Raw genomic sequence first — 19,770 nt, 5'->3', positions numbered from 1 at the left:
TTGAATGATAAAGTAAGTGCTTAACAGCAAGCATGAAGGAATGACTAGTGAGCTTCAAACTTTCATTCAGGACACCACATATGCATTATCACTGATATGCAGAGAAATGAAAAAAAGAGCAGGTGCTTTATGTTTTCTTGTTTGTTTCTTTTATGCTAAAAGCCCCCCCTTCCCTGACAAAATATGCCAACAATTTAAAAACATAAGTAACTTTCTCACTGAGAACAAATTGTAGTCTACATAATGGTACTACAAACTAATACAACTTTTTCATAAAAATCCTATGAACAGAGATTCCTGAATTTGATTCTTATCATTTGATAAAAATGATCAGAAATATTACAATCCAATATAAAAAATAAAAATACATCCTTTTTAGTATACTGTTCCTTAAATTACATTCACATGAATAAAATGCTTACTAAACATCATGGTTGGTATGATACGACACAAAATCATTATAGGATAGTATATAAGGCTCCTATATCATTTGAAACAAATAAATCCAAAAAAGGAAAGCATCAGAATTTTGGAATGCAGGAAGCCTGCTCTGCTACTGTCAAGGAAACTCTGGGGAAGACATAAAGATACTTGATGACTCTTTGAGGAGTCAAAATTTGTTGTTGTTTTATATATATACATATATATGTATATATATAAAATTTATATACTAGCCCCCCTTATTTTTTAAGAAAATATTCCAAGACCCCAATTGGATTCCTGAAATTGAGGATAGTACTGAACCTATACATCAACTATGCTTTTTCCTATACATACATGAATATGATCAAGTTTAGTTTATGAATTAGGCCCAGTGAGTTTATAAACAATAAAATAGAACAACTGGAATAACACACTGTTAGAAAAGCTATGAGTATGTGGTCTCTCTGAAAATGTCTTATTGTACTGGGCTCACCCTCCTATGATGGTGAGTGATGACAGGATGACCAAGTGAGGAGATAAAGAGAGCAGAGCAGGATGTGGCCCTGGGGTGCAGCACCGGGCTACTATTTAAGGGTTATATAAAGACAAGCACTGAGATGCCAGGACAGTGGATCTGATCACCCAGATAGCTACTAAGTGACAAGAGAGTGAGCAGAGTGGCAATGGTGGACAAAGAGACCATTCATATGCCAGACAGGACACAGCAGGACTGCATGAGCTTTCATCATGCTACTCAGGGTGGCACACCATTAAATTTATGAATTATTTCTGGAATTTTCTGTATGAAATTTTGGATTATGGTTGACCATGGATCAATGAAACCATGGAAAATGAAACTGTGGATAAGGGGTACTAACTGTACACCCAGTCTAATGACATGACCTTTTATTTAATTTTTTTATGAATGTGTTAAGCAAACATGACCTTGTGTATGACAGTGTTTGTTTTTTTTAAAGAGTAAAGTGTAGGCTATGGTTATTAGATTATCCGAACATTATATTTTAAAACACTAAGATAGAATAATAAGGACAAGGTAGATATATTCTAGGAGAGAGCAATAACCAAGTGGAAAAGATTATGTGGGTTGATGGGATTGGGGATTAGAGATCTAGTTGCTGGCCCATGGGCTACAATATGTGCCTGGATTAATTCCTCAAAAGTGAATGATAACTTATGTTAATTTGTGAGGTGGTGTTTATAAGTGCTAAATTAATGTGAATTATTTTAAGTCAAGTTGCCATAAATCAAACATGATAGATATTTGATTTAGAAAACACCTCTCCATGGAACAGACACCAACTGCAAACAAACATTATGATAAAATATTTCACTAGGTTGATCTTCTTGTATGACTCTAAATTATCTCTCAAATCTATATATATCCCTGGAATTATTTTTCACAATATAGGGAAAACCCTTCAGAAAATGATGATGATGTCCTAAATGTGATGAGAAAGCAAGTAATTGATAATAAGAAATAAATCTCATTGAATGACATCTAGAAAACTGGCCCATTGCAGTAAAAGTTAATACATTCCTAAAACAACAACAACAACAATACAATTACACCTAAAAATGATAGTGTAAAGCCACACAGCTCTCTTTGAAAGAGAAATGTGGTGATAATTGCTGGCCCATGCCAAAAAAATTGGTTTTGCTCATCAAAAAACCTCCTGTTAGGAACCCAAATGTAACATCTGCCACTGATATAATGGACTGATAATTGAAGCATATAGTATATCCTCACAGGGGCTACACTGCTGTTTTATTTATTTTTGACCAACTGTGAAGATAAACTTCACTAAATGCATGTGATACTCTGTCAATTCGGGAGAAGCAAATATTTCCTTGGGCAGATGGCTGGCTAGTGAAACACCTGGATCATCCCAAGGTCTCAAAATTATAATCACCGTGGATCTATGATCTCAGAAACAAGTCCACGTAGATTGAAAACATCCTCCTCAAGAACAAGTAGGGGCAAAACCCTCTGTCTTCTTAACTCTGCGGTAAGGAACACTATCTCAGTAGCCTTTAAAAGTACATATTTCAACATGACATGTTTATATCCATAGGTCGCTCCATCACAGCTTTCTTACCCTCTGTCTGAAAACTTATTAATCAGAAACAAATCATTATGTTGAATATGGTTTTTCAATTGGGACATTCATCTTAAAATACAGGATGAATTCCTATCCTCTAGAACATTTCCCTAACATCACCAATTCTTTAGCTCCCTATAAACGCACTTTAGGTTTGTCATTTCCTAATAGCATACTATTCTCTTAGAAACACATATTTCTAATTACATCATCTTCTGCCTCATTTGCAGATTCAACAGTATATTTCCTCAGATTCTTAGACTGAACTCTTGGGGGCATTTAGTGAATGTTTGCTGTCTACAGTTTTATGGTTAACTGGATTTCCATGCCCCCTACAGTTGCACTCCCCATAATAGCTCCATTATACTAACGACTAGTATTTACTGAGAGTTTTTATTTGATGATCTAGACTCTGTTCTAGGAGGCTTACATACAATCAATCATTTAATTCTCATAACTTCCAATGATGTCAGAGCTATTATTCAATTCTACTGATTAAACTGAGACCCAAGGCTGTTTAAAAAGTTGCCCAAGGCTTTGTAGCCACAAGGCTGTAGAGCCAGAATAGGGACCTAGGGTGTCTTTTTCCAAATCACTGACCTTTGACCACATTTCCACACTGCTCTCTTTTAGATGGATTTGATTTACATAAAAGCATATATCTCAATTTACGTTTCTCTTTTTCAGATGTTTAGCAATGCTTACATCAAATAGCTATCACAAAGAAACATTTTTCCATTAGGCTGCTTACATTAAATGTAAGATAGAAAAGATATATAATAAACATTTAAACGGGTACATTTATATATTTCTGAAAGTTACCACACTACACAAAAAAAATTAAATAACATTCAGGACTTAGCAAAAGGCAGATATCTATCAGTTTCTCCTAGAAAACTATAAATGATTTAATTAATAAATTACTATTGACTCATAATAATAACACCTACTGTTACTACTAACAATATACATTTGTTTGCCGCCCCAGAATGTCAGCCTACACTATACAGTCCTACGTTCATCCAGCAGGAGTCTTCTGATTTAGCTTCAGTGTGTGGCAGTTATGTCTCATGACTGACAATTATGTCATAATGAAAAACAAGTCACAGTTAATAAAAATCAAAACTAGTACCTGCTACATCCATTTAATGATTTAACAAACTAGGAGAGAGTTTCGTGAAAATCATTAAATGGATAAAAGCAAGATTCAACTTCCAATTAGAATCAACATTCATGATTCTTTAGGCTCCTAAGGGTGAGGAGAAACTGATCAGTTCTTTCTTCTTTGATTTTCAGTCCGCCCATAAAAGAATATTAACAGTAAAAGAAAATCATGTTTGAAACATCTTTTCCATCTACATGGATTAAAGATATTTTTATGAAATAGCTAATAAACTATAAAAAATACTGCAAGCATAAGATCAGAAATTATTTATGTAAAATCTTAACATTTTGATATCTTATTATTATAGATTCACATGGAAAATTAAATTAATAGCTAAAATACCCCTTAAATGAATATATGTTAACATTATGATAAAAAATATTAGGTAAAATTCCCCAAGTGCTCATTAAATGCCAGGGATAGTCTAAATTCCTAACACCTCTTAACTCATTTAATATTAATAATGACATATAATATTAATGACTATTAATATTATAAGCACAGAGAAGCTAAATAAATTGCCCTACATCAAAATCATTGCTCAGGATGATATTTGAACCCAAATGATGTTCCTTTGGAACCTCTTCCTTGACAGCAATTCTAGACTGTTTCTTAAATCCATCCTATTTTATAAAGTATTCATTTATTTCCAATTTTTCACTCTTACAAATAATGGTATAATGAGCACATTGATACCCACACCTTGTTTGAACTTGTTGTGTTTATTTTAGGGTAACCTCCTAGAGATGTAAATGCTGGATCAAAGGACATGCATATTCATGTTTGTCATATCTGTGGATGAAAAATAATACTTTGAACTGGGTTTTAATTTGCATTTTTTTATGAGTGAGATTGAGTATATATTTTATTTCACTGGTGTGTAAGGATCAGCTCACACAGGCTTTAAGTCTCTCTCCCCAAATCCTCAAGTGACATGAAGTCTGTAGCTTGAGGTTGACCATATGTGAGAGTATTGACATCTTTGAAATCAGAACAAGATAAAAATCAGATTGTTTGGTTTTATTTTGTTTTGTTTGGAAGAGACACTTAAAAGCACACCTCTACATGTAATAGCCATTTGTATTCTACTTTGAGTATTCTACTGACATACTTTGTCCAAGTAAAAGTTATGTTGCATTTATTTCTTATCTACTTATAATTTGGGTATTTTTAATCTAGAAAATTAGAAAGGGGAAGGGTAATATTATCTCTGGTATCCATGATTTGAAATCTTGGCCCTATAATAACTAGGCCATTTGTTCAAATATAAAAAAGATAAATCTAAAGTAAAAAGGATTATCAGTTTCAATTTAAAATATGCTAAAATTTCAAATAAATCTTTAGATATCCTTTTCTCAAATAATATTTAGGTTTTATTTAAGTTGTTTTATAATAAATGCATGTGATAAAATATGCCTTTTAGAAATTCTATTACTACAACATAGAAATTGGCAAAAGAATTTGAAAGCTCTACCATAACATGGAGACTTGAGGTTGTAATATATAAAAGAAAAACATATTGTAAAATTATTTACCTAACACTTCACATTTCTGTAGAGTTTTATTTCTTAATGTTAATGTTGCAGTATTAAAACTGGACAACTGGTGTCTGGACAACTTGATATATAATTTTTAAATAATAGGTAACAGCATATTTATTCAGTCTCAAAAAAGAACAATATTCCTGAAGATGCACATATTCAGTGAAAAATATTTCAGTTACAAAATCAATTATAAATGTGATTAAAGTAGATGGCATAAAACAAATAGAGTTTGAACATTACCCTTCAAACAATGATCTTGAGTTTTGAAAGGAACTTCACCACTATCATCATTTATATTCAAATGCATTGAAATATTGCATTATAGAGAAAAAAAATTGGCTACACTTTTAGCTAATTTTACAGAAGTAGACTATGCAAGGTTTTAAAATTACATTATATTAAAATGAAAAGCCATTCTTTCAGGACAAAGAAATTAAAATTCTTTGAAGAAGAAAATCCACAAAACCAAGTGACCATGAAATTCACCTACATATAATTTTGCCATTACTGGTCAAGAACAATCAGAAAATAAGCTAGACCTATTTTCTCCAAAGATGCTTTTTATAGATTAAATATAGCAGTAAGGTCTATTCTTTTTCATTCTGAATTTATGATTTAAGAACATGACATTTGTGAAAAATTCCTTATTCCTGCTTTTAGCTTGCTCTGTTTCCAATCAGTCGGTTTTCAAAATCATTAAATCATATTTGTGAAGTGGCCATACACATCACTAGTAATTTTGATAACTGTTTTTCTCCTGCCTTAGGCCATTAGTGGACTGAACATTTTAAAATGAAATAAAACATTTTATTCATCACAGGATAAGAAATGGACTGAAGAAAGGGCCATGGTTCTTGGTGTTCTCTGCTATTACCTGGGGCAAATTCCCATTTCCAGAACCTTGCTTAATTCTTGTTTTTTTCCTGACATGACTCTGTCCTCTTTTCCCAACCAAAACTTAACCTCATCTGTCTCTAAGGCCATCAAAGATGTTATCTTCTTAACTGGTTCAACCATTATTCATTTCCTCCTTGAGACCTCTGACTCTACTCAAAGCTATATCAAACACTTTGATACTTATTCATATGAAGCTGTGAATTGGTGGACTTTTTTTTTTAGTGCCATTTAAGTGACAAATGGTGAATACCAGTAGGCAGAAAGTATATTATATATCTTTCTAAACTTCATTTTCCTGTCCACCTCCCTGAAACATAAACACTTCTATCAAAACTAGCAGTTTGGAACATGTAGGCAATGCTCACCATCAGCCTAACTGATTATGTAAAAATGCACGCAGCAACCTTTTTACTTGTTTGCTTTATCCATAATGCAGTCTCACAACAGTGAAAGAAAATTCCCATTTTAGATAGGTTTTGATGTGATAATAAAAAATATAGTATTGCATTAACAAAACCTTATATTCAACACCCAATATTTCACAAATGCCTTCTAATAATTACATCTTACTTCAAAAATAGGTTCAAAAATCAGTTCATGTGGCTTTCTTAAATAGATGTCAGGTAAATTTCATGAGAAGTCTTTCCAGTAGATTCTACTTACTTGGTTTTACCAACTGACAAAATGTCAGAACTAACAAGGCCCAATCTTGAACACCTTACTCATGGCTCCATCTTTGTTCACAGCATTCATATGTATACCTACACACACATCCACATATACATGAATACTTAACACTCATCACACCAGTTATTTGCTCTTGAGATATGTGCTTGGTAGGATTCAGATAAAAAAATTGTCTATCTATTTAAAATCACATTAAAACTACAATTTTAACTGAGCATATCAATTTTCTAGATGAATGAAAATCATGTGCAATTAAAATATAATCATCCCTGAAAGAGATTTTTGTCTAAATCTGCTAACACATTATAAGTTCTTCTAGTCTTACTAAGTGTCAGCCAAAAGTAATTCATGATGATTTTGGCAACAGGATGAGCTGCTTAGGAAGAACAGATCTTCAACAAAAGTTCAAAGTCTATTTGCTGGGAACTTGGGACTGGTCTGGGGATACTGGATGTTTCCAAGGAATGGGAAAAAATATCAGTAATAACAGAAATTGGGAGAAATTCAGCTAAAAGGGGAAACAGGATAATCTGAAAAATAATCAAATTTGTCTTAGCTGTAGATCAGGTATGAGGCACTGGGAAGGGAAGAAAGTTTAATTTACAAATTATAGGCATATTTTGGAAAAAAGTTTATTTCTCCCATGCATATAAAGCACATATTTTAATATCTTATAAATTCATTTTATTGTTCTAGAAATGCAAATAAATACATAAAAATTTCTTAGGCAGTTGTCTAATGAATGTTTAAACAGTTAATTATCCTACAACTTAAAGTAATTTGTGTTTGATCAAAACAGCTATTTTAGCATTGAATTCAAATGTTTGCTTACAAGAACTACATTCCTTTTAATTGTCACTTAAAGAAACCCAAGGCATTTTGAAATAAAATAGGTTTGTGTCCTTCATATAGATCAAAAAATTACAATTAAATTAGATGAGAAACATAGAAACAGAAAATGCCTCCAGAGGTCATTTAGTCCATTCCTGCTTCTGGCAAACTTCACTGAAATCCTCTCAAACATATGGCTAACTACCTGCTTCCATATTTCTTGAGCAATCCCAGTTCTTGATGGCTTGCATTAATGATGCATGTGCCTACAAACTGGTTTAACTATTCTGTCTAATTTAGCTAGTCAAGAGTGTCATATAAAATATCTAGTCAGTAAGATATCTTTTGCTTAAATCAGTCAAACTGGGTATTACTGAATTTAAACAATTTTTGGATTTATTTTGCTGATTAATTCAATTAATACACCCAAGTGTAGGTGAGAAGAGACAACCAATATATCAGGTTCTTTTTTTTTTTTTTTTTTGCTTTTTTTGTGGTGCAGGGGTTTGAAACCAGGGCTTTGTGCACTCAAGGTAAGAGGAGCTCTACCAACTGAGCTATATCCCCAGCCCTCAGGTTCTTTCTTAATGTGGCTAAATTGTTCTTGACTGATTCTAATCAAATTTTATTCATTCTGAAGCAATAAGGTGTCTAATTAGTTCATATTTTTTCCCTTGCTGCTTCCATAGGCAAAACAAACTGAAGGGTCCAAGAATAAATCAGGGATCATAATATATATATATGATATATATATATATATATATATATATATATATATATATATATATATATATATATATACATACACACACACACACACACACACACACATACACACACACATATATATATGGGAATATCCAAAAAATAGTTTCCTATTGTTTTCTACATCAAAACACTCAACAATTATATTGAGAATAATGCAGATATGCAACAAAATAACATCAAAATGTTTACTATTATTTTATATTACTGCAGGTCTTACTGAAATAAAAATTTCACACATCTCTTCCTTTATTTTCTATTCCCTTTCTTCTGAAAACAATGGAAAATTTTTTAACTTTAATTTCTAAAAAATAACATATCTACCTCCAAATCAAATTTAAAGTAGTGTGACTTGCGTTGTTTTCTTTGCTTTTGATTCACAACAGAATTTAGATATGACTAAAGCTGAGCCCTAGGGTCAAAAATAGTTGGGGTACTTGACTCTAATGTTTAAAAGGGAAAGAGAGGAGTGCAGACTAAGATGATGGTCTAAAAAGGTCCACAAAATGCAATAGAGTTGTGCTTTAATAATATACAAAACATTGTTATTGCTTATAGTGGAGACTATCATTTAAAATACTGAGTTATAATTACCAGCATGTGAGATAGTAATTATGAAATTAAAATTCTCAGGCAGGAAAAAATGCTATTTGTTCTTTATGAGTTGTCAATAAATACTACAAAATATGGAATCACTGAAGTAGCTTATGTCAAAAAATAATAAATATAAAACCAGAATAGTAGTCTTTAATTGTTTAAAATTTTAAAAATACTTCGTTTTAAAATATTCAGGGCTAAATCTGTTACTATTATCTAAAATTGATGGCATGTAACTCCAAAGGAATAAAAGATATTTAACTGACTTCAACTTGGATAATATTGTAAGTTTTTTGCAGATACTATGGCCAGTGTGGTAAAGGAGAAAAAATAATAATGCAAAAGCAGATACAAATTATTCTCAGAGGCATGAGTGATCTTCAAGGTGAAATATTAGAAGTGACGTTGTGAAATGCAAATAATGTGACTGAGAGCTCCTAATGTTCTGATATATGGCAATATGTTCTCACCCATTAAAGTCTAATTTTAGTGCATTGACAGTTAACAACCTTGAGAAATAAGACATCTAATTTCAATCTTATAATAATCTTTGGTAGATATATTCTTGTAATATCTTACATACCCTACCAAGAAAACATTAAAATCTGAATTTACCATCCATCCCACCCGCTCCCCAGACATGGCTGTAGAATTCCCTATCTTGTTGAAAAGAGCCACAGTCATTCCAGTTACTCAAGTCAGAAATCACACAGCTATCCGTGTCAGACCCCATATCCTATGTCCTGTCAATTCTCCCTTATAATATTTCTCTCTCTCCACCCCAGTCACTCTCTCTCTCTCTCTCTCTCTCTCTCTCTCTCTCTCTTTATTTCCCCACCACCCCCCACCCCTTGCTGAACTATCTAAATGGTCTAGATGAACACTCTCTACCACCTACTACCCCAACTCACCACCCTCTTCTAATCGTTCTCTCAAATCCAGCCAGCGTACTTTTCGTAAATAGCAAAGCAAACAATGACAGACTTCTATACAAAATTATTCCAGGGATTCCCATTGTTTTAGTGAAATTGGCCTTTAACACAGACAATTTTGCCTCTGTCTGCCTATTTAGTTTCATCTAGTGCCACTTTCCCCCTTGTTCAATAGATTTGAATCATAGTTTATGTAGCTGTTTATGTAGCTGTTTAGTTTATGTTACTGGAACAAGCTTTCTCCTTGGTCTCACCTGGATCCTTCAGATCTCAGCTCAAGTATTCTTAGTTTAGATGATCTTCCCCAAAGATTCCTCAGACTAGGTAAACATTTATTACCTCATAAGTCTCCCATACACTCAGCACAATTTTAATATGTACCATGTCAGAACACCAGCCACAAGATAAAGATAAACTCAATGTTCCTCTCTAACATATAGGCTTTAAGTAAATGCATTTTGACCATTAATTGAGAACTAAAAATTATACATATAAAAACAATTTATTTTTCTACATATGCTGCCTAATTTTTGCTGCTGTGCCTAATATGATTATTTTATTATTTGAAATAATTGGAGACATAATCATCCCTTACATCAGTTAATTAAATGATGGCTCCCTTTTCTTCTACAATATCCAGATCTTTATTCCCATCATGTCTTCTAATTATCTTTCCTGACTTTAACTATTTCTAGTTCCATGTTATTTCAAGAATCCTATCAGACTTTTTTCTTCATTACTCTAATTAAAATTATAAAATCTTCCAAAAACTTTCCTCCTTCTTCAACTCCTTCCTTCCTTCCTTCCTTCCTTCCTTCCTTCCTTCCTTCCTTCCTTCCTTCCTTCCTTCCTTCCTTCCTTCCTTCCTTTTATCCATCTTTGAAACCCTTGCAAGGATCTTCCTTGAGTGAGACTTCTCAAAGCCTTTGTAATAAGAATCTTCAATGTCCCAAATTACAAGCAAGTTTATAATCTACAAAATGTGTGATACACTGCATTTTCTAATCCTCATACTTATATCTGCTAATACTTTATAATCAGAACTGTACTGACCCTTAAGGAGCAAAATATATAACACATTTATATAATCATCTCTAATCTTAATCAATTTTAGATATAAGGTTATTCATCATATTGGAATATGATAGCATATCTTTTTGGTAGCAAATCTTACTTTACTAGAAACAATGTAATTACATTTCCACAAGAATATATTACTACTTTTTTTTTTTTTGTACTAGGGATTGAACCCAGGGAGCTATACTGCAGGGCTACATGCTCAGTCCTTTTTAATTAATTAATTAATTAATCAATTTATTTATTTATTTATTTATTTTGAGAAAGGGTCTTGATAAGTTGCTTAGGGTCTGTCTAAATTGCTGAGGCTTGCCTTAAACTTGTAATCCTCCTGCCTTAGCCTTCTGAGTTGCTGATATTATAGGCATGGGCCACTCTGCCCTGCTAAAGGTAACTACATTCTAAGTGAGAGCTATGCTATTCTTTATGTTATAGGACAGCATATCATACTATTTTAAACATTGATTACTATTGTATTATTAAACATCTTATTTCCTGAATTAGAAAAAATTTTAAATTTTATTATGGATTACTTTTATTGTCCTGCATCAGCAATATCATTGGAGATTATTTTAAATGGTACAATTCATTTGAATGATTTCTACCTTCTAAGAGCCTGGGGCCTATGGAATATAAGGGTACTTAAGTCAAGTGAGATGTTGAAGATTATTTACATGGCCAACACTTTCTTTACAGTGAATGTTGCTGTCTTTAAAATCAATGTCAACCAATTAAAATTCATATACAAAGACCTGGGGGGGGGGAAATCCCAGTAAATCAATTTCATATGTTAATGATGAAAACCTTTATCTTAAATGAAAATATTCTGGATAATTAAAGTAGATGACACTTTTGTAAGATATAATGTGCCTATTTCAGACCTGGGACACTTTTGTAAGATATAATGTGCCTATTTCAGAGCTGGATATTATTTTAGGAATTATGGAGTCAACCTGGTTCCCATTCATTTAGAAAGCATTTTCAGAGCTGTGCTTTAAAACACATACAGATCCCATAACACATAATATCCAAACACATCTCAATTAGGTTTATTTAAAACTACTAGTTTCTCTAAATATTATGGCTCCTGATTAACAATAAGTATACTGATCCTTGCAAGACTATGGCCTTTTTTAATGTTAAGATATACCCTCAGATAATTACCAAGCTTCCTAGTAAGTATATCATTTCACTGGTGAATGTATCTCCAAAAGACAAAGGTCCAAAGAAGTAATTATCCAAGTTTAAACCATGGAAGGATTATTTCTAATAGTATTATTTCTAACACATATTGCTGGGTCTTATTCCATGTCAAATTATGTAGCTTTGGCCTGGAATATTCATTTCTAATGAGTCCCTAGATAATAATGATGCTGTTGGTCTGGGGACTGCATAGTGAGAACCACTGGTGTAAGAAATCATCCTACTTTTCTGCCACTGAAAATGAGTTTTGAGGTATTTTTATAATAAAGTATGTTTAAAAGTAGAAAATTTTAGGTCCTACTTGTAGGTATATGTATATCAATGTCAACCAATTAAAATTCATATATAAATACCTGAGGGGAAAAATCCCAGTAAATCAATTTCATATGTTAATGATGAAAACATTTATCTTAAATGAAAGTATTCTGGAAAATTAAAGTTGATGACACTTTTGTAAGATATAAGGTGCCTATTTCAGAGCTGGACATTTTTTTCATTACAACCTCTTGCTGTAATTCTAATTTCTCCTCTATTCAGTCTTCAAAATCAAGATAGACTAGCTATATGAGGCCGTTGTCCAAACTAGAATAGAACTTTGTTAATTTTTCATATCAATTTAGGTAGGTCTTGGTGTGAGCAATTTCTTTTTTATACATATTTAATCTCAATTTTCTTTCTTCAAAGTTTAGTAATCATACTATCATTATATGTCTATAAGATCATATTTTGGTCTATTTAATTTGGTTTTCCATATATGTCTCCTTTTAGTCATTATATTTTCTCAGAATTCCTTGATAAGGGCTATTGGACAAATAGTGAGAAATACAGAAAAAGAGATTAAATAGAAAAATAAAACAACAATACCTTTTCTATTAAGCCATTTCTTATCTTTCATGGTCTCATCATGGACAGATCCCACATTTTTTGAAAGAGTCATACTGGGATACTCAGGAGGTCTCTGAGGAGCTATCCACCACACCTACTAGTAGAGTAGCTTTATTTGTATTCTCAGCTAGTCCACCTGATATCTGAAAATTTTATGCAGTTAGACTGTAGACGAATCAATAGTGTGATTTGCTATCCATAGGGAGGAGGGGAACACCCTCTGATACTTCCTATTTTTAAGCAACTGAAGTTGTTTTGTATTCCCTAAACCATATTGATCCATGGAGCTAATGATAGTTTTTACTAAAGCTCCCTTTTGTAAACTCTGTCACAGAGGAAACCTTGGAAAATTACAATTAACGGCAGGGAAAATGTTGGAAATCTATTTCTCTGTGTAACTTTACTGCCAACTCCTGCTATGTACAAAATAAAGCAAGGCCCACATGTTTTTTCCCTCCTGGGTTTGAGTATGGCTGGACTGATGCAGTGGCAACGAAGATGGCTTATACTTATCTCCAGGGTGCTTTAACTCTCTCCCAACACAATTGCCATCCTGTCCATTATGTGAATGAGCGGTAACAGCTGAATTGGCATTGCCCTCACTTTACCATTTCAATTTTAAAGGGAAGTTGTCATTCTGTACCATCTGCTTTTACATTTGGGGAAATGCATGTAAAAATGGTGGGGGAGATGGTGGGGGAGATGTTTGATATTAATTAGAGGTGAATTATCTGGTTTCCCACTTTTCTCTAGTTTGACACCTGCTGGGTCACACACAGAATACAAATAAGACCAAAAAAAAAAAAGTGTATGAGTTCTTATGGAAGAAAAACCAAAATTATGTTGGTCATGAAGTATGACAAATGCATATTTTCCTATTAATCCAATCACAAATATTTATTTGATGTGAAAAGTAGAAGGACTCAGAACACAATTCCAGTTCTCAAGAAAGTAGCTATATTACATTGACTCTGAATTTAATTTAATACACAAATACACACACACAAACTTTCCACACTACATAATAATAGTTCAAATTTAAGATGGAATTACTAATTATCAATAACAGATGTCTCTTATCGACAAAATTTCCTACCTACGGATGTATGTATGTGTGTACATATATGTATATATATATATATATATATATATATATACATATAAACACATCTATTTATCTCTCTCTCTCTCTCTCTCTCTCTATGTATATATATATATATATATATATATATATATATATATATATATTTGTAATTCTTCACTTATAATACCAAAAGATGTATCATCATAATTACAACTTCAATGGATCAGTATTATGTATGATATACATTCACACTCTTGAGTATATAGTTTATACAACTACTGTAGATATTTTTTCCTTACAATTCAGATCCACACTGTTGTTCTGCTATGGCACAAATGGAATGCACATTCCAATAAAACAGTACAGCTGGGAATTAACAGGCTAATAAAAAGGACTTTAAAGGTGCATTAAATTAGAATTTAAGATGTCTCTTGCATTTGCAGCATAAATGCTAATAAAAATAAATCTGTTATTAACTTTTTATAGCCATGCAATGTGATGAAAGCTAAAAAATATTGAAGATTTATCAGTACCTATATATAATGGACAGAATGGGACAAATATAGATGGGAAAAAAAGGAGATAAGAAGAGGAGAGAAAATTTTAGATAGAAGTGAGGAGTAATTACATACATGTTTGTCTGTGTGTATGTGTTTGTATTTTCAAAATTATCATTTTTATCTTGACCCCCAAGGCAGCCTGAGATTGATTTTTCATGAACATAAAGGCCAAGAAAATATTTTCTATCTTTTAAAGACTGGAGCATTAGGCTATGAGATTCTGTGCCAGGGGCAATACTATGTAACATGTTACTGTTTCTCTAACCATACAATATAGCTTTTGTGTCAAATGTGTGCTGACAATGCAACGAGGTTCATGAGGACCCTGTAACCAGCTAGCTGTTGATTCCAAATATATGAAACTACTCAGAATGTTTGTTAAGTCAAAATTGCACTAATCTAACTGTTAGATGTAGTTAAGAAACTTAAATTATGGTCTTTGGAGACAGTTCTGCTTCAAAATTAATATAATAATTTAAGGGAAAAATAAATTATATTTTTGATGGCAAATCTAAAGGCTTTTAAGAACTTCTTATGCCGGTTTTAAAAGAAAAGTCATGGATCTCAAAAACAGTATTGAACTAATACACTTCCATGTCTTCAGCCACATGGAAGAGAAAAATGTTAGCGTTTTAAGCTTCTAAATGCTGTAAATTTTTAAGATGAAAAAAATTGACACTTATTTCTCACAAAAATTATTTTAGTTAAAATATATAGAATTAAGAATGTTCTAAAAAATATAGAAGTCCAGAGACTGCCCACATACTACTTTGAAGAGGTGAAAATTTGCAAAATGTTAAATTGCAATAAAATTCAAATAAAAGTTAAAATTTTTGTATTAAAAATTTGGTTAAATGTATCATTAACATTATGAATGATTATTTCATTGTAGGTATTAATAGAATACACATTTGTCAGAACAAATTATAAAATTAGTAGTATAATTATTTTTCCCTCATTTAAAAATGCCAACTTGCCAATATTTGAGAAGAGTTAGAATAATAATAGTTACTACTTCTAAGTTCCATTGGACAATTAAAAACTACTCATGATGCTACTTTATCAGAAAACTAAATAAAAATCACTCTCAGTTTTATAAAAAAAAAGTATGTTATTGATTCTTTAATCTACCATTTATAGTTGATCACAAACACTTCAAATAGTAAATATACTATTTTTCCTGTAAATTTTTTAATCAGGCTATTTTAAATTAATTAAATAAAAAGAACATTTTAAAAGGTGTAATTGTAGTTCTCAGAAAATATGTAGATCAATTTAAGTTTCCTATTTTAGATAAAATAGAGGTGGTTATAATAATTTTCTGGGGCATAATAGTACATGATACAAGCACCATTAATAAGTTCATTATTTTTTCATTGCACATTGTCTTTGGATAATAAACATACCACAAACAGATCAGCATACTTCATACCTCACCTGCATAAATAATATTAAAAGTTTATCTCAAGAACTAATTTCAGAAATGTTAAACTCATGTATTGTAAGTAACCAGGGAAGCATTAAACTGCCCAGAACTAAGAAAATACATGATTAAATAGTCCTGTTTAGTCATACTGTTGTTTGTATCACAGCTGAGGAGCAGAGGTTGGCTAGGAAAAAGTAAAGCTTTAGTCAACCACACATTCCAGAAATACCAACCTAATCATAAAATTATTTAGAAGTATGTCCAATTCTAATAAATACAAGTAATTTTAATGTAGAAATGTATATAAATGGGATTATTTGGACTGAGAAATTTAAATGATGCAACATAATTATACATTGTATGGAAAAGAAGCAGGAACCTCATTAAGGTACTCACCCTCAGGTAATAGCACTTGTTCATTGATCTGGCAAAAATTACATCAATTCAAGTGACTCTTTTGATGATACTTTAAATGAAATAGCATGGTTTCTTTTGAACTTCAAACACTCACACGTGCCCAAATTAATAATCATGATAGCTACTCTAAATGTTGGATATGTATATTATTAAGTGCTTCCTATATAGCCACATTATCCTTTATTAAGTCTTGAAGCCATATATGTGTGGGAATTCAGTAGGTCTGGATTTTACATAGGGGAACATTATATACACACCACAGATATCCAAGTCTTACTTGGGTTGGGTAGCTACCCATAGCCAATCACTTTTAACCTATGAGATAAATGAGAATAAATAAATAAACAAATGGGAAAAATAAAAATTAAAAATTGTATTAGGTCAACTTAGGTAAGGACTTTGTGCTAAATTAATTTTGGAGACATCTTATGGGGGGGGTAGCTTTGATAACTATGTAGTTTGGAATCAAAGATAAGCCAATGTGGACCTGGATTTCTCATTTAATCTTTAATCATTTAATCATTTAATCTTTTATACCTGTGAAAAAGGTAATGCTGTTACCATCTAAGAGGAAAATGAGATTTAACACAGATTAATATCTTGCCCCAAATTATATGGCTAGTAGCATAAGTGCAGAATAATATTTTCAACCAAGAATTAGGTCTTTGAGGCTGACACTGATTGGGAGAATTGCCAATCATCAGTTTGATACTCTAAAGACAAGACTGTGTCTTTACTCCAGGCTTTTTATTAGCTTTTAGTTGAAAGTCATTTCTCATTTTAAAAGGTGGATTTATAAGTTTATGTTTATTGAAAGCCCTGAAACTATGTAGCTAAGTAATACTTCTAAGGGTCTGTGAAAAAGTGAGTCATGGAGCATATTTTAAAATTCATTTTTGTGAATTGTAAGTAAGTTCTAACTTGAACATTCTGATAAAACTTGCTACTATGAATAGGGCATTTTAAAGTAAAATAGGACAAATTTGATGGATAAATAAACATTTAAATTTTTATTTCACATAGTTAAGACAGCTTCCCTCAGGAACCAAGGAATGCTTAATGTATAAGACATTTCATAAGGGGATTCTTGTGACAGTTAAACAAACTCAAGTCAAGATAGGCCATAATTTATATAACAGAATGTTCATGCAGGAATGCTTAACTTCTAGGGGTGGGGGGTCCATTATTATAAAGAAATCATTATCATTATACTACTGAGATTCACTACTAACTTTTATAAAATGTTTTTTAACAATTAATTTGTATTGTAAAATATACATAACGCAACATTAACTATTCTAATCCTTTTAAGTCTCCACAGTTCAGTGGTAAGACTGAATAATATTCTTTGTGTTTGATTTTTTGTTTTGTCTGTCTGTTTGTTTGTTTGTTTGTTTTTTAAGAGGCAGGGTATTTCTAAGTTGTCCAGGCTGATCTAGAATCCCGAGTCTCAGATGACCTTCCAGCCTCAGCCTCCCAACTAGCTAGAACTAGAATAATGATTTATTGTATCCATATGAGACACTTTGGTTATCCATTTATCTGCTGATATTTGGGTGGTTTTCAACTTTTGGCTACTGTGAATACTACTGCAGTGGGTTTTAGTTCACAGTCATATATATATATATATATATATATATATATATATATATATATATTTATTTATTTATTTAAGTCTCCACTTTCAAATTTTGGAGGCAAACCCCAGAATTGCAATTTTTGAATTAGTGAGGTAATTAAGTGTTTTTTTTTCTAGTTTCTCTATATTCTCACCACTTGTTAAATCAATCAAATATTTGAATATTATAATTTGCATTATCAAGAGATCCCAAACTTTTTATAGCTATTAACTCATTAATGATCACCAATATGTACTTGAGTTTCCTGTTTATTTTCTTACACATTGCTCTATTAATTCGTTTTTACTCCTAGTATGTTGCACAATATCTATTACATTAAGTCAATATATTTACTTCCATTTCTTTTTTCCTCCATTTTTGTTTAAATTTATTTAAGACCACTTCCTTACATTTTCCAGAGAGAAAATACAAAACAAGAAACAGTCTAAGTTTCCAATACATAAACAAGGTGCTGAACTTTAAAATATTACTGATAACATTGTTCCAGAAGAATGTCCGCTTGCCCCTGGGCACTTCAATATCCCTGAGGAATAAACATGTTTTCTCTTGTCCTCCCACCAAGATGTTCTCAGCCTATATCTTTGTTTAAGCTCTTTGACATATCTTCCGTGTAGAAGATACAGAGCCTGGAAATCATGAGGGCAGTTGGGTTGGGCCATCCAAAGAACCAAAGGCTAAGGGCCACATTCTTCTTTTAAAGAAGGCAAGTGAGAAAACAATTCCTGATACAAAATCCAGTACCTATCTTCACCATTGCATCAGCCCTATATCTGTCCTTGTTCCCGAGGAGGTCTGACTCCTGGGGGCTCCAGCTTTGCTCACTCTTAGAACCATACCCCGACTCCCAGCAAGTCACCAAGTTCCATTTTTTAAAAGTTTGCATAAATTCATGAATGAACCTCATTAGAGATTGTATATGGTCATATGGCCAGGCCCAAGTAAGCAATTCACCTAGATTCCCAGAAAAGAATAATTTAATAGAATTTGAAGGGAGTAAACAACAACAACAACAACAAAAAACTGTAGAATCCTTGAGGCTTATGAATCTAGTACTTCTGTTTGCAGAGGAGGAAGGAACATTCAGACCAAATTTCTCAGGCTAAATGTCTTTTGGGGATGGGGGGCAGAAGTGGGAATTGAATTCAGGGGCACTAGACCACTGAGCTACATCCCAAGCCCTACTTTGTATTTTATTTAGAGACAGGTTCTCACTGAGTTGCTTAGCGCCTCCCTATTGCTGATGTTGACTGAAGATCCTCCTGCCTCAGCCTCTGAACCACTGGGATTACAGGCCTGTGTCACCACGTCCAGCTACATGTCTTTTCTGTCATTGCCCTGCACATTATGAATGAATAAGCTTTAGGTCATTAAGTATTAAAGAGCCTGGCCTAGCATCTTAAGACCAGATTCAATGGAGTAAACAGAGAAACAGCAGACTTTGGGGTTTCTTAACATAAATGGGAAAATATCAACCAGAAATATTATAGTTTCAAATCATTTGGGATAAACAATTAGCA

Source organism: Callospermophilus lateralis, chromosome 9 (genome assembly GCF_048772815.1).
Source record: "Callospermophilus lateralis isolate mCalLat2 chromosome 9, mCalLat2.hap1, whole genome shotgun sequence".
NCBI classification, from domain to species: Eukaryota; Metazoa; Chordata; class Mammalia; order Rodentia; family Sciuridae; genus Callospermophilus; species Callospermophilus lateralis.
The sequence above is the reverse complement of the archived record's forward strand: the minus strand, read 5'-3'. Positions refer to the sequence as shown.